General features: G+C 40.3%; 1 protein-coding gene across 5 annotated transcripts in view; it reads left to right on the forward strand.

Moving 5' to 3' along the window:
- The window catches only part of VEPH1 (ventricular zone expressed PH domain containing 1), a 1,200,547-nt gene that overhangs the window by 331,560 nt on the left and 854,078 nt on the right, over positions 1-14,909 (forward strand). The gene's annotated exons all lie outside the window — the stretch shown is intronic.

The raw sequence follows: 14,909 nt of genomic DNA on the forward strand, positions 1-14,909 counted from the left end.
ATCATATCACTCCAACAATATTCACACATTTTGACCCCTAAATACTAATGATGTACATATTTCTTACGACGTGATTTTCAACATAAAAATGTTTTACATAATAATTTTTTACATAATTTCTTTTTTTAATTTTTCACATGATCGAATCAAACAAGGAATTCTCCTGTTAACTCTAAAAAGTATATCCGTCACTATGTGTCATGGGTATCTAATTGGGCAATTTTTTAAAGAAGGACATGAATAAATTCACCTAAACATGATTATACAACATTGTACCCCTGAATATCATAACCTAAACCATCAAAGTATATAGGGGGTTATTACAACTTTGGAGGAGGTGTTAATCCGTCCCAAAAGTGACGGTAAAGTGACGGATATACCACCAGCCGTATTACGAGTTCCATAGGATATAATGGACTCGTAATACGGCTGGTGGTATATCCGTCACTTTACCGTCACTTTTGGGACGGATTAACACCTCCTCCAAAGTTGTAATAACCCCCATAATCTCTTGTCTACAGTACTGGAGGAAATATCACAACTGATTTCTAAAAGGGCTCATAGGCCTATTCCTAAAGTGCCTAGTGCAAAAAAGTGCTTATATATACTGAATAAAAACAGTGTTAAAAAATGTGTGTACAAAGACAAAAATATAAACCATCACATTTAAAACAACATGTGTGTGTGTGTGAATTCTTTTTTTTCAATGTAAAAACAGAAGATTAAAGCTTAGTTATTTATAATGGCATCCTGTTTGTTGTCAGTGTTGTTACACTAATAAAGAAGATGTCTGTATCCAGTTACATGTATAGCTGTTAATGGAATGTTTGTAAGACTAGTGCAGGTGACTCAGTGAAGAAAACACATTGTTAGGTGGATATTTATATATAATAAAAAAACAATACATTAAAGCTCAGTTATAGGTAGAAAACCTTATGTCCCTTATAAAAATCAAGTTGAACCTACGGAGACTTTAAAAATTCTAAAGTTATAGTTATAATTTTCATTTACAAATTACCCACTACCTTCAAATTGTTATAAGAAGCAGATCAATATTTTTTCAAGTTGTAGAGTCCAGTGTCACATATAGAAAGTTGTTATGTGGAGTGTCGCAAAGTACAGTGAAGAAGAGTGTTGTAAAGTCTATTGCCATAGACTGGAGTATAGTAGATCAGAATCAGGTGGAGTAGATTAGTGTAGTAGCATAGCGTACAATGTGTTAAAGTGTTATACACTGTAGTGGCATAGTGCCTCATATAATGGAGTAAAGTATCATAGACTGGAGTAGCGAGTTGTACGGTGGAAAGGTGTGTTGAACAGTAGATTACTGTATCCTAGACTGTCATAGAGTAGAGAAGAGTATTGAAAGGTGTTGTGGAGAACAGTGGAGGGGGTGTTTTAGGGTTAAGGGCTGTGTGTTATAGTGGAGTGGTGTATCATAGAGAAACGTTGGGTGGCGTGTTGAGGTTTATACAGTGTAGTATAGTGGCATAGAGTGGAGTTGTATGTCATAAAGTGTCATAGAGTGCAGTACAGTGTTGTAGAGGGCAGTTAAATACAGTGATGTGGAATGTCGTACAGTGGTGCGGCATAGAATGGAGTATAGTACAGTGGCATAGAGTGAGATAAAGTATAGTAGGCTGGAGTATAGTGGAGTGAAGTACATTGAAGTGGAAAAGTGTAGAGTAGAGTAAAGTGTCATAAAGTGGAGTGGTGTGTTGGAGACTTTGGGTGGGGTTAATTGCAGTAGGGTAGATTAGCATAGCATATAGTCAAGTAAAGTGTCATAAACTGGAGAACCATGTTGTACGGTAGAGCATACTGAGGTGTTGTTAAGTATTCAAAAGTGATGTAGACTACAGTAAAGTAGAGTGACATTCAGTCTTGCTGATTTTTGTACAGTGGAGTGGTGTACAGTAGAGTGCTGTAGAGTGTGGTAAAGTGAATTGGCATACAATGTTATTGAATACAACGGCTTTGAGTGACGTAAAGTGGAGTGGCCTACAGCGAAGTAGTGGAGTGGAGTCCTAGATCAGAGTAGGTTGGAGTAAATGGGTGCAGTGGCATACAATGAGTTGAGTACAGTGTTTTACAGTGGACTAGAGAATCGTGGAGTAGAGTGAAGTAGAGTGTTGTGCAGTGGCTTACAGTATAGTACAGTGTTGTACAGTAGAGTGAAGGGATATAAACAGGAGTAAAGTGTCAGAGAGTGGCGTACAGTGTAGTAGAGTGTTTTAGAGTGACATTGCATTGAGTACAGTAGAATGTGAAATAGTAGAGTTGCGTAGAGTGGATTGTTACACAGTAGCGTAGACTGAGGTAAAGTCTCACATAGATGAATGGAGTTGAGATCAGTGGCGTGATATAATGTGGAGCAAAGTACAATAGATTGTAAAGGTGTGTTGCAGAGTAGAGTAGCATGGAATGGAGGTACTGGTGTAGCATAGGGCATAAACTGTTATAAATTGGAGTGGGATTTTGTACAGTAGGTGGAGTGTTGTGTTGCATAGAAAAGTGTTGTGTAATGGAATCAATTGTTGTACATTGGAGTGTACTGGCGTAGAATGGAGTACAGAGTTGGACAGTGAAGTCATAGGGATATAGTGGAGTAGAATGTTGTATAGTGGCATGAAGTATGGTAGACTTTTATAGAGTGGAGGAGAGTGTCATACAATTGAGTGGCGTACAGTGGTATACACTGTAGAGTGGATTACTGTAAACTGGAGTAGGATACAGTGGAAGGGCATACAGTGGAATACTGTACAGTGGAGTGTAGAAGAGTGGAGTGACTTAGAGTGGAATAGCGTAGAGTGGAGTGGTGTACAGTGAAGTGGCATAGAGTGGCGCAGGGTAAAATGGATTAGCGTAGAGTGGGTTGTGACACATTAAAGTGGTGTGGCGTTGAATCGATGAAACTGTTATAAATTGGAGTACCGTCTCCTACAGTAGAGTGGAGTGCTATATTGTACAGAGTTGGAAACTGTCATAAAGTGGATTATAGTGTTATAAAATAGAGTGTATGGACATAGAGTTTAATGCAAATTTGGACAGTGGAATGTACTGGGATAGATTGTAGTAGAGTCTAGTTGAGTGGCACAGAGTGTAGCAGAGTTTTGTAGATGCAGAGTTATATAGCATAGAGGAGAGTACACTGGAGTGGCCTAGAGTGGAGTAGTGTACAGTGGAGGGACATAAAGTGAAATAGCGTAGAGCGGAGTACAATAGACTGAAGTGGTGTACAGTGGGGTGGAGTAGGGTATAGTAGCGCATAGTGTTGTAGTGTGCAGTGGAGTGGCGCAAAGTGTAGTAGCATATAGTGTTGTAACATACAGTTGAGTGGCACATAGTATAGTAGTTTAGCCTAGAGTGGTGGTTTGTGGAGTCTAGAAGAGTAGAATACTGTTCAGAAGAGGGGCAAAGACATGAGTTATGTACAGTGTAATAGCGTAGAATGGAGCGGCGTTCAGTGGAATAATGTAGAGTGTATTATTGAGGAGTGGCGTAGAGTAAAATAGCGTAGGGTGGAATAGCATAGAGTAGAATAGCTGACAGTGGAGTGGTGTAGACTAGAGTACTGTACAGTGGAGTGGGATAGAGTAAACTAGCATAAAATGGGGTTGGGTTCAGTGGGGTAGAGTGGAAGGGTGTAGTGTGGAGTGACATCCAATGGACTTGCATAGAACGGAGTGGCATAGGTTAGAGTGGTACAAATTGGAGTGGCGTAGACTGGAGTAGCATATAGTCGAATGGCATACAGTGGCATAGTATAGAGTGGAGTTGTGTACAGTAGAGTGGTGTTGACTGGAATAGTGTATAGTGGAGTAGCGTACGGTGCAGTGGCATACAGTGAAGTGGTGTAGACTAGAGTGACACACACTGGGGGATTTGTGTAGTGTGGAGTGTTATACAGTGGACTGGGGTACATTGTAATAGTGTGTAGTGGAGCACTGTACAGTGGAGTGATGTATAAAGTAGTGGTGTAGACTGGTGAGGCATACAGTGGCATGTGGAAGACTGTAATAGCATACAGTGGAGTGGCATACAGTGGAGTGACGTAGACTGGAGTGGCATACAGTAGCGTTGCTTACAGTGTAACAGCATAGAGTGTAGTGGAGTTAGAGTGGATTCTCGTTCAGTGGAGAGGTACAGAGTGGCATGGGGTGGAGTGGAATAGCATATAGAGGAGAGGCTACAGTGGCGTCGCATATGGATGTATGTGAAATTTAGCAGCAATGTAGATTATGGTGTGCAGAGTAGCGCAAAACAGCAAATTGCGCTGACTTGTGTTTCTCCATATCTACCAATCAACTTAGGGCTACAAATGGAGGCCTTGCTTTCCTTTATAAATCTAACTTAAGTACTGCATTGCCCAGGCAACACCATGAGTGATGCAAGGATACCACCATCCAATAGTACAGCTAGGCCTTAGTTATATTTTGGGCAAGGGTATACCGTGGTACCTTTGCAGTATACTGTGGCACATTGTGATTACAAGCCAGTATATAATTGGGTAATGGCTCTTTTAAGAGAATGAAAAAGCAGCCATATTGTTTTTTTCTACACTTTGACTGTGTTCAGTGTTAGGGCCTTAGATATAGGTAAATAGTAGATCCTTACCTATTACCAATTTTCTAAGTGATAATAGGTAGGAAAATGTATTTATATATTTTTAAATACGTTTACGGCCTTGTATTACATTAGTTTCACAAAATGTTGTGAAATTCTGCGAAAGTACAGCGGTGACCTATCACTAATTTTAAATAACTTATAACTTAAACAATACTTACCCTACTTAAATGCAGCACCCTAAAACATTGTCTCTGCATCATAATGTATAATCCTGCCTAACTTTATGTAAATCCATTTAGCCGTTTTCAGCTTAAATCAAATACAATAGTCTATGGAAACTGCATTTGTAGAAAAACTAATTTTGAGTCCCTCTTTTATCTCTGCACTCCCTTAGGGATTTACCACAAAAATTTACATCATCTCAAAATCTAGGAAATGTTATAGGTCTGACAAGGTTTGTAATGATTGGTCAAATGGGTGGAAAGTTATCAGGGAGCTAAGATCCAAGGAATTTCTATCTTCGGTAATACTGACTTTAACTACAGAGTGGCAATACGATTTAATGTGATTTCTTTATTTTTAACTATTGTATTTGTTATGTATTTGGTTCTTGGTTTCACATTATTATGTGACCATAAATGTGTTTTTAGTTGTTCATGTAGTAATTCTGAAACTTTACATATGCAGTGTAGTGTATTTTGTGGGTTTCCTTGCAATTTTTAGTAGGATTGTGCTACATATGACGCTCACAGTGATTGAAAGCCAAATTAAGATTCTTGGTTTTTCAATGATTATATCCTCCATATAGTAGTCTATATAGCTCACAGCTAGGTCCCTTTTCCATTTTGTTGCACATGAGTATTGGGCACAGTTTTATTCTGTGGGCTAGAAAACATGCAAAGAAAACTTATGTAGAATAAGATGTATTCTATTTGTTATGTATTAGTTTATAGATTTCCATTAGCATGTGACCATAAATAGGTCTTTCAGTTGTTCATGTAGGAAATTTAAAACTTTATACTTGCAGTCTAGTTTTTTCGTTGGGCTTCCTTGCTACTTTTAGTTGGGTTGTGCTACATATGATGGCCAAAGTGAATGAAAACATTCATTGTTATTGTTATAAATGGCGATTATTATTTTTTCCTAGGGGCCAGTTATCGTCTCCCTCAACTAGTAGCTTGTGTGGTCCACTGCCAAGGAAATTTCTCATTTTGTTTCATGGGTGCATAAGAAAGATGGTTTTTGTTTGGCTTGTTGGGTTCACTTTTATTTTGTGAGCCAGAGAGCAGGCAAAGAAAACATATATAGATGACTATATATTATATTTGCTATGTATTTGTTTGTAGGTTTCTATAATACCTAGGTCTTTCAGTTATTAATGTAGTCAATCTGAAACTCTACATATGCAGTCTAGTGTATATTTTGGGTTTCTTTGCTTCTTTTAGTAGTATTGCACTACAAGCTATAACTAAGTTGAAAAACCTTATAACTTAAGAAATACTCTATTTACTTGCAGTAGCCAAAAGAGTGATTTGTGCACCCTACTATCTAATGTCACTACATTTCAGCAAAATCCAACTGGCTGTATACACACTATAGAAATAAAATGTCCATGTAAAATGCATTGAATTTCAAGGTCCTTTTTTCTTTCCACACCCTGGACAAAACACCTTGAAAGTGTCAGCATTCTGGCAATGAAACTGGGGCAGCAGGTCTTCAAACTTTCATGGAGATTCGCCAGACAGGTACAAAGTTATAGAGGGACAAATATCCCCAAAAACCCTAAATATAACTACAGAGTGGCTACCCCCACTCTGTCATAAATATATATATATATATATATCTATATATAGATATAGATATATATCTATATCTATATATATATATATATATATATATATATATATATATATATATATATTTTTCCACTGAATAAGGGAATCATTGAAGTGCCACTATATTTTATAGTTAGTATAGTTAGGATTTTTTATTATATCTTATTTAAAAAAAAAAAAAAAAAAAAGAAAGAAAGTTAATGGTTTGTTATATTTCAATGAAAATGTCATTTAAAGCATTCCGTTTTGTACAAAACCAGTCCACAGAAGTTCTCCAGAAACAACTGAACTGCCTCATTCATCCCCGGGCCCTGGACCAAACAGGGGGCTTATTTTGAATATGGGCGGAAGCCCCTCTTTTTTCTTTTTTTTACCAAGGGTTTGCAGATACAACACACATTCAAGGCAAAATATAAAAAACAGTGTTTGGCCCCTGGGACCTCCTTAAGGCCTAGGGAGTTTGGTTATCCCTAACCTGCTCCCTATATATTTTTTTCTTTTTTTTGCAGGACAAGGGACTGCATGTTGGAGTCCTAAAATGGCTGCCGCCATATCTTTGTTTATATGGTAACGGCCACACAGATCTTATATTTAGATCTGTCTGGTCTGTGGATCTCCCATGGCATGATGTAGACATAAAAATTGAATATTATTTTCTCAAAATTACTGAACAGATGTACACAAAATCACGAAAGCCTTGCTTTCTGGCCAATATCTAGCTTTCTGTCACAATTGGTGTAATTCCGTTCAGTAGTTTTTCCCGAATCGCTGCCCTTTTCCTCGGCCTCGGATTGATGGATCACTCCAAACAAAAGATATATATATATATATATATATATATATATATATATATATATATATATGTGTGTGTGTGTGTGTGTATATATTTATGTATTTTCTACTGGCGGTCATCAGTAGATAGTTATAGCTTGGACCTACTTCCATAGGAATGGCATTTTTTGACTTTGCTATATCATTGGGAGGGGGGGGTCAAAAAAAGGGTGTTTCCTATGTTAATTCCCATGGAGATTTTAGACAACGCTGCAGCCTGAACCGCTGAACGGATTTACACCACATTTGACAGGACGTAACTCTTGGTCCAGAAAGCATGCATTTTGTTATTTGGTGTGAGCCTGTTTGGTAGATTTCGAGATATTAAAGGAAATCCAAATGTGTATATCTGGGAGGAGCCTAAGCACAGATCTCATGGTGAGATCTGATTGGCTGTAAGTGCTTCACCCAGAAAGTGATAGTAGCCATCTTGGGACCGATATACATGATAGAACCCCATTGAAATGCATTCTAGTGATCAGCAGGTTTTGAGAGTCACAAAAAGGAGAACATATAAAGGGTACCAACAGATTTTAGTTACAATATAAATATTTTGTTGCTAATGTGATGTTACCCTGTGAATACCCCTTCTGCTGGGATTTCATGAATCATGCCTGAGAGACAACCGTTTTCCTATGATTTTCCCATAGAGGTTATGGAAGTTTCTCTAGAAGCTAAAATGAGAGCATATTTTCTGTAAATTTGCACTGTCTTTCCCAGCCATATTAGAATGAAGTCTGACATTCTCAGTAAAACATGCACTTCCAACAGGAGCAACCTGTCAGTTGATTCTATGTCAGGACCGGAGACTCAGATTATGCTTTCTCTTTCTTTAACTGTTTCAAACAGCAGCTAATAAAACAACGGTAAAACAAAAACATCAGTACCCATGATGCTCAATTATATTGTCACATGGCCCAATCATAATACAGGACCTTAACCCATAAAAGCCATGACCCCAAAAGTCACTTCCTCTTTCTTTGCTGCTCCGCAGCCAGATAAGTACAGCATTGTTACTCTGCACTTTTACTCTTGTACTAATTGTATATATCCTGCACTAGTATAGCGTTCTGTTAGCTTGGTTTGTTTTTTCCTGTACAGCGCTCGTTGAATGCTGAATTTCAAATTTGGCTGTCTGGACATGTTAATGACTGTTGGAGCCGGAGTGGACTACGCTGCCTCTATGTAGTCCTATTTCTATTTCTATTACTTGCGTTGTGTCGTGTGTATGAGCCGGCGTTTTTTCTTTAATTTTCTCGGAGAAGCCGTCTTGTTTCACAGCGACACAACTAAGGATTAGTGCCCTCATACTTTGGCCCTCTGTGCTCCCTTTGACACCCTACTGCTAGAGCATGGGGTCGTATAAATTGAATAGGCACTGCCTAGAGGGCATATTTCAGGCTGCTCCCTCCATGTTTTATAGACATTGCAAAAAATAGCCTGGCAGGGGTTCTTGCACTCCCCCTTTGATCTCTCCTGCACACTCAAAAAATATATTTTAGAACAGGAGAATGACTCAATGGCATGGGGATGATTCAGGATGCTATCCTGAAGATAATTCTGACCAGCTTGAGATGAATCTGGTCGAGGCCCTTGATTCTAGGGTTCAACAATCCATCATCAAGGCCCTTGTGAGGGCATTGGGACCTTTTTCCGGTCAGTTGATTGATTACGTTCGTAATCAGGGTTCGTAAACCCGGCTCCTGGTGAAAGTTCTAAGTCTAAGGACAAAGGGAAAAATACTGAGTCTACGTCCCCAGCTGCCAAGGCTGACACCTCTGATAGACTTTGCCGCAAAAGGGCCAGTGAACATAATTATATTAGTAAAAAAGATGCTGTTTTTTCACCATCCTCTTCTGAGAATGACTCCTCCTCTGATTCAGACAACCCAGATATTCCTGGTCCCAGCAATAGGTCCAAGAAACATGCCTCACCTCCTAAAGTTCTTGATTTTTAACCCACTGAGATTATTCACCTCAGAGCATCCAACTGGGTCCCCTCTCCGAAAGTAACCAAGTATGTACAATCTCACTTATGCAAGAGTTTTGATAAGGAGGTTCGAGCCTGCCTTCTGGCAGAATGCCCTAGGCCAGACTTAGAGGGTAAAGTTGCTGATACCCCAGAAGGGGATCCCTCTATGGTGATGTTCATGAAGAAATTGTCTAAAGACCAGAAGAAGGGCTTAGACAGGGCGTGGCGTAACTGCGAGGACAAGCTTTTGGACATGTCAGGCCCCCTATCCAAGATTCTAGAATTGGCTTTCCACTCCAAGGAGTGTGGAGCAGAGGTGGACACTGTTATATTGATTGGCTGGGCACAGAGAACCATCTGCCAGCTAGGCAATTCTAATTGTGCTATTTCTTCCGAATGCAGACTGACCTTCCTGATGCGTATTGATCCCAAACTAAATGATTTAGCAAATTCGGAAGCCGGTCGTGTGGTAGATGGGATGCTCTTTGGAGCACCGTTTGTGAAAGAGTTATCTAAATTCTGCTTTACCTACTCCTCCCTCGACAAGGCACAGATGTCCCTTAAGCGTGGCCTTTTTCTCAGGGCCGGTCGTTATGGAGGGCGTATGCCCAGCCGAGGATCATTTGCGAGCCCTCAAGCTACTACCCCAGAGGTAGAGGAGGCTGGTATGAAGAATCTGCGGATACCACCTACCCCACCCGCTCCTGTGGAGGACGCTCCAGATTATGCAGAGGCCCCAGACGGGGACAACAAGGAGCAATCCCAGATGCTGGATATTCCGGTAAGAGTCATACCTTCATCCCAGGTGACTTGGGGGGCAGAGAGGGTTCATAATCAATGTAAGGAAGCCATTGTTGAATCCTTCCCAGGTGATAGAGTTTCTGGAGTTCCAGGTATATTCTGTCTGATCCCAGCTGATTCTCCCTTCTCAAAAGATTTGCAACATCAAGAGGGAGTTGAGGTCTGCTTTAACCAACTAGACCGTGTCATTGAGAACGATTGCCAGGATAGTGGGACTTCTGTCCTCTTCCAGTCAGGCCATCTTTCTGACCCCTCTTCACTATCGTGCTCTCCAGAGATAAAAAATTCAGCACCTTCGGAAGGGTCTGGTTTATTCCATTATCTGAGGAAGTGAAGATGGGAATTCATTGGTGGTTGGATCATATGGAAGCCTGTAATGGCAGAGACATTTTTAGATCTCACCCAGAGATAGTAATCAAATCGAATGCCAGTCAGTGGGGCTGGGAGGCACATTGTGGATCATTTGTGATGGGGGGCTGTTGCTCCCAGTCAGAGATGCGTCTTCACATAAATTGTTTGGAGCTCCTAGCGGGCTCATTTGCCATAAAGAGTGTTTTCCCTCAGAAGTTGGATTGTTGTATTTTATTGAGGCTGGACAATATCTCAGTAGTGAGATATGTCAACAAGCTGGAGGGGTGAGCAAATCCAGAATGTTAGCGGAAATAGCCATGGAATTTTGGCATTATTGTCTCAACCACCATCTGAGTGTCACGGCGGTTTATCTCCCGGGGTCTCAGAATGCCATAGCGGACTGGAACTCCAGGTACTTGAGCGACGCCTGCGATTCGAGGTTGGATCAGGATCTTTTTCACCAAATCCTTTGGAAATGGGTCCTTGTGACATAGCTATCTTTGCCTCCTGTCTCAATTTCCAGATTCTGACCTTTTTCAGTTGTTGTCCGGATCTGTTGGCTTTGGCGACAGATGCCTTCCTTCAGGATTGGAGTCAGTTTCGGGGATATGCATTTCCGCTGTTTATGATGATTCCAGGGTTCTGTCACAGGTTTGAAGACAAAAGGCAGAGATTGTGCTTCTAACCCCTCTTTGGAGGGCTCAGCCCTGGTTCCCTTGTGATGAGTCTGGAGGGCCTTTAACATCCCTTGGTCCTGTAGAGAAAACTGTGGTTGTGGTGTGGACGATTTTAGATCAAGATAGAATTCCCCAGGCATTTCGCAACAGGCTGCAGGTTTCATCAAACAGGCCTGGGCTGCAGGCACTCATAAGCGGTATGCCTCAGCTTGGCGGAGATGGTCTATTTGGTGTGACGGACGAAGTATCGATCCCGTGGGGTCGAATGTTGATATGATTGTGAATTTCTTAGCAGAACTCGCGGGTTCTGGCCTAGCCTATCATTCGGTCAATAATTTCAGGTCAGATATTTCAGCTGGTCATGCACAGTTTGAAGGTAAGCCATTTGGGGAGCATCCACTAGTTTGGAAAGTAGTGGAAGGGATTTGCATGTCATCTCCTCCTCAACCCAGGTATTCTTCCCTTTGAGACTTAGATATAGTTTTGAGGTTCTTAGACAATTGGCCATCTAATCGTTATCTTTCCAGAAAGCATTTATCATTGAAGTTAACAATGTTACTTTGTCTCATTTCTTGTAAACGTGTTTCGGACATTGGGGCTTTAGACTTGGCAAGTAGAGCCTTTCCTCCGGAGGGATTTACATTTAACATCACTAGAAGAACGAAAACCAATTGCAGGTTGGTAACATATCCTATGTTTCTTGAAAATCCACAGTTGTGTGTAGTTCAATGTTTGGAGGATTATGAAACTGCTACAGTTGATATCAGACAAGATTCTAGGAGTCAATTGTTAATATCATTGCAGAAACCTTTTAAACCAGTGTTATCTGCTACTTTTTCAGATGGATGAGATGGTTGATGAATGAAGCAGGAATAGAAACTACTTAATTTGAGGCTCATTCAGCTAGGAGAGCAATAGCTTCCAAGACCTATGTGTTAGGCTCTCGCCTAGATGACTTAATGAGAGCAGCGGATTGGTCCTCAGAATGTACTTTTAGGAAATTCTGTCACAAAGCAGTAGTTGATGTAGCGACTGTGGTTGTTGGGCAGCTTTAAACGAGCATAATCTGAGCCTCTGGTCCTGACATAGAATAAAACAAATTCTAGTTTATGCGTCAAGAATTTTACAATTCTATCAAGGACACGGAGGCGAGGATTGTCCCTTCCTTAATATTCCATGAACCGTATTTGGTTCTTATTCATGAAGATTCTGTGATTAATTTTGTTGCATGTTTTGGGTTTTGCCCACCCTGAATTATGGATTCTATGCAGATGTTTCATTTTGAGTATCTGTTATTTTGGTGAAAGTATTACCTTCAATTTTTTGTTATCTTTAGGATCGGATCAGAAGACACTGTGATGGTTTAGATCTATTGATTCCTGTTTTTGAAGAAGGCAACTCTATGGATATCAGTTTTTCTGCTGATGCTGCTGGTGTTACATCTTGTCCTTGCTCCTGTTGAGCTCAGATTGGGGTGTTCTGGACTTGAGAGTGGTTGTTCATGGACTGGTAATCTGTAAGGACTTTTGTTTCAACTGAATTCTGGTTCTTATCTGAATATTACAAAGAAAGAGGAAGTTACTTTTTTCAGGTCATGGCTTTTATGGGTTAAGGTCTTGTGTTATGATTGGCTATGTGACAATATTATTGAACATCTTGGTAATTGATGTTTTTGTTTTACTGTTGTTTTATTGGCTGCTGTTTGGAACAGTAAAAGAAAGCAAAAACATAATCCTCGCCGCAGTGTCCTTGATAGAATTGAGAATTCTTGAAGAGTAAGCTAAAAAAAATATATTCTCCCGTGTTCTACTGCATCCTCCCAGAGAGTTCTAAAGAACAACTAGAGCTCTAACAGTCTTACTTATGACAAACGTGTGGCACACCTGAAGCCATCTTGATTGAATCAAACTGGTAAAACTTATAATATTTAATGTAGAAAGTAACAAAATGAGGCGGTGCATTTTGTCACAGTAATTATGGTTAGTGCTATACAAAGAAAAATTAGGAAATGTTTAAATTGAGTTCTGAAATGTCTTCCTGTCAACAGGAGCAGCCTGTCAGTTTATTCCTTTATGTTATACTGCAGCCTCACAGTGTGTTCTAAAGAACTACTAGAGCGCTAACAGTCTTACTTATGACAAACGTGCTTCACACCTGAAGCCATCTTGATTGAATCAAACTGGTAAAATGTAAAACATTTAGGGCCAGATGTATGAAATTGTTTTGCACTCGCAAACGGTCCGAATTGCAAAATTCAGCCGTTTGCGAGTGCAAAACAGTGGTCTGCAATGTATGAAAGGCATTCGCAGACCACAAAGCAGAAATCGCTAAAATTGCGATTTCTTGCGTTGCGACCTGGATTTTGCGAGTCGCAATTTGCGATTCGCAAAATCCAGGTCACAAGGCGATGCTGCAAAAAATCGCAAATTGCGATTTTTCGCAGAATGGCATTTTGCACATGCAAAATACCATGATCTGCAACCAGGTGGTAACCTGGTGCAAAATTTAAAAATGCAGTTAAACTGCATTTTTAAATTGAACATGTAAAGCACACATGCCCTTTTGGCATGTGTGCACCTTACATGTCCCCCAAAACATTTTTGGGGTGCAGCAGAGGGGGCCTTAGGCCCCCTGCACCCTGGGCTTTTGCATTTCCAAAATTGCGATTTCCGAATCGCAAAGGGCCGTGATGATACATCTGGCCCTAGGGCCTGATTTATGAAAAGTTAGCGATGCCTTTGCGTCATTTTTTAAATATAATTAGATTTTGTAAGTTTGCACTGCTTTTGCATCAAAAAATAACGCAAAGGAGGTGCTAATCTTTCATAAATCAGGCCATTCATTTATAAAGGAACAAAATGAGGGTTTTCATTTTGTCTTAGAGATTATGGTTAGTGCTGTAAAAGGAAACATCCAAGTTCGGGACGTCAAAGGAGTATACCATGGTATAAGACTAGGGTTCGAGCAGAACCAGGGAGGATCCAAAGGAGTGGGGGGAGGAAAGGGTGTGGAAGTAGGAAGGTGTGTGAGAGAGTTAGGGGGAAGGATGTGAAGGGATAGGAGGTGAAGGTGGGAGCGACAGGGGCTGACCGGCAGCTTGATGGAGTTGAAGTGGAAAACTGAAAGCATTTTCTACTGAGAATACTGCAGTAAAAGAGGAGATTAGGGAGCTTCATAACAAATAAGTCTCTCAAGATGGCCACCAGAAAAAAGAGTCCAAATATAGCCCACATATCGCCCCAATGTAGCCTGCGTACAGCCCAATGACAGAAGTGTGCAAAACACTCATTTTTTTGTTTTTCTGCAGTTTTATAGATCGCAGACTTGACCTGAAGGTATTGGAGTGTTTTAAATGAGCATCAGTTACATTACACAAGGAGACATTCCTTTTGGGCTTTAGGCATGGGGAAATTAATTGATTTGCTCAGAATCACAGGAGGTCAAGCTGATACCGAAACTTGAACCTGGTTCCCCAGTTGCAAAGTCCACAGCTCTGGCCGGAACGCCACATTCTCTCCCCTAAGTGCAACATATAATCAAGTGATCAATTGGATAAAAAACACCAAAATAGCAAATCATTTAAAAGTGCTTTGTCGCTATTTGAGAACTCAGAAAATATGTCCTTGTTTTAGTTTTTTAGAGCACTAACTATAATTTCTATGGGAATAAGAATCTGTCATTTGTATAATGTCTAAAGGAACTGCTTAAGGTATTATAGTTTGGAATGCGTCAAGATGATGTCAGATGTGCCACAGTTTTGTAATAAACTTATCAATCTAGTTCTTCATTAGTGGGGAGGGAGATGTCAGGAGCACAGACCCAGATATCTGAATGCAGGGAGGAGGGTGCAGAGGCAAAAAGTTGACCATGCTGG

Source organism: Pleurodeles waltl, chromosome 11, assembly GCF_031143425.1.
Source record: "Pleurodeles waltl isolate 20211129_DDA chromosome 11, aPleWal1.hap1.20221129, whole genome shotgun sequence".
In the NCBI taxonomy this organism is placed as follows: domain Eukaryota; kingdom Metazoa; phylum Chordata; class Amphibia; order Caudata; family Salamandridae; genus Pleurodeles; species Pleurodeles waltl.